Genomic DNA, 2,100 nt, shown 5'->3' with positions numbered 1-2,100 from the left:
ATTATGATTTTAAAATATCTATTAAAACAATGACTTCTGGACCATCTAAAGTGATTGCTCTTGCATGAACTCTGATCTGTCGCCAATATTCTTGAAGAAAAATAATTTCAATAAGTAAAATCAGCAGATATATTGTCATGCCAGTACTGCTGGCATGAAAGGGGGGAATAATGAAGGTAAAAATGTTCGTTCTACTTGTACAGGAGCATTCTCTCATATCACAGCCTGGCTACATCTGACAGTCTCAACCATGGAGGCAGCAGGAGGAGCAGCTGTGGCAACCCAGCTTCACACAGCTAATCTCTAGGGGTTTATATTCTGGCGTGTATCACTGTGAGAGGGTGAACATTATACTGTAGACAGTAATAAGTGGCAGCATCCTCAGGCCTCAGGCTGCCGATGGTCAGAGTGAAATCTGTCCCAGATCCACTGCCACTGAACCAGGGAGGGACATCTGGTCCTAAACTGATTGCACCATAGATGAAGAGCCTGGGAGCTTTCCCTGGTTTCTGCTGATACCAGTTTAACCAATTGCTAATGCTCTAACTGGCCTTGCAGGTGATGGTGACTTTCTCTCCCAGAAATGCAGGCACAAATGGAGGCTGGCTCATCTGAATATCACACCTGGAACCTGAGATAAAAAATATAAGTGGATATCATTATCATTAATCTTAAATTAGATAATTTCCAGAGAGAGAGAGAGACAGCCATATTCATGTAAACCCACATTCTCTCCTTACCCAGGAGCCAGAGCAGTAGGAAGCTGAGGAGCTGCACAGGGACCCTCATGTCCACTCTGAGTGTGACAGACACTGACACTGCAGGGTGACACAGACTATCATTGAGAGTCTAGGCATGAGCTCTGAGGACTTGCAAAGGAGAGGGGGCTGGGTAGGCAGAGAGGGGAGGTTGAGTGTCTTCCTAGCTGCAGGGAAGTCAGGGGTGTGGGTTCTTGTGGGGAAACAGAACTTTGACAACAGAGAACATGCTTCTACCTGGTCCCCAGGAGGGCCCCAGTGTGAGCACAGAAGGGCGGGTCCCTGGTGTCCTGAGAGTTAGAACAGGATTTCTCGTCTTTCTGCCCCAAAGACTGGCTCTGTCAGACCACACACTGTCAGACACACTGACCCTCTCAAGGAATTGTACAGACTCCTATATTTCACAGCTGTGGATATACTTAAGACAAAGAGATTTTCTTTTTGATCTGGAATACCTGTATCCTGGCAAATTATAGCCAGGATAAATTTATGATTTTTCTCCGATTTTTTGATTTATGAGTCAGGGTGTGATGCAGTAGCAGCTCATCAATGCTGCAAGTGTGTTTATTTCCTCTAGGCAATTTAGGCCAGCTGAGCAAACCAGTTCCGTGTAAAACTTGATTTACAGCTTTTCAGGCCTTATTGTGCTGGAGACCACCAGGGCACACCCCCATGCCTGTGCTTACCAAGGTCAGTCAGGTAGTACTCAGAGGTTTCCAGGAATGCCCCATAGACACTCGGGTAAACGGTGGTGCCATGGATCCCCTGGGTGAATTGAGGCATTAACCGCAAGCCCTGTACTTTCTATCCTTGCTGGCTGGGGCCCTCTCAGGATGAGATGCTCCTCACATTCTATGTGGCCCTGAAAGTGACAGGGACCCACTCTTGGGAACCAGTGAGGGAGGTTGGAAGGGGCCCACACAGTATCCGCACTGACATCTTAGTGGACAAGCAAACAGGATTATCCCTCCATTAAAACCTGGAAATTAGTTCACTCAGTCTGATGCATTTTCTAATCCGAGAAGAAAAACAGCCAATAACATCATCTCCAAGGTTATGTAGGAGTTTTAGCCAAAAAGACAAGGAGGAATCTCAGGCTGTTTACCTCATTATTCAGATGAGGATAAAGAGACTAACGAAGCCCCCCAAGCTCCACACACACTTCTCGCCCCCCTTACACACACTTCCACAATGAGAGACCCCGCTCAGAGGACATAGTGGTGTAAAGTCTCAGCTCAGACTCTCCTACAGGAACACGCAGGCTTGGGGCTAACACCCCACACACAGGATTCTCACACTTCGGGAGGTTGGAGAGTAAAGTTGGAGCTTCAAGTTTCCTCAG

General features: G+C 47.0%; 1 pseudogene; it reads right to left on the bottom strand.

Moving 5' to 3' along the window:
- Window positions 1–311: 311 nt before the first annotated feature.
- On the bottom strand, window positions 312–1,541 carry LOC130037531 (immunoglobulin kappa variable 1-12-like; annotated as a pseudogene).
- Between the last annotated feature and the right edge of the window lie 559 nt (window positions 1,542–2,100).

This window comes from Sorex fumeus, unplaced genomic scaffold (assembly GCF_029834395.1).
Source record: "Sorex fumeus unplaced genomic scaffold, SorFum_2.1 ptg000006l, whole genome shotgun sequence".
NCBI lineage: Eukaryota > Metazoa > Chordata > Mammalia > Eulipotyphla > Soricidae > Sorex > Sorex fumeus.
The sequence above is the reverse complement of the archived record's forward strand: the minus strand, read 5'-3'. Positions and strand labels throughout refer to the sequence as shown.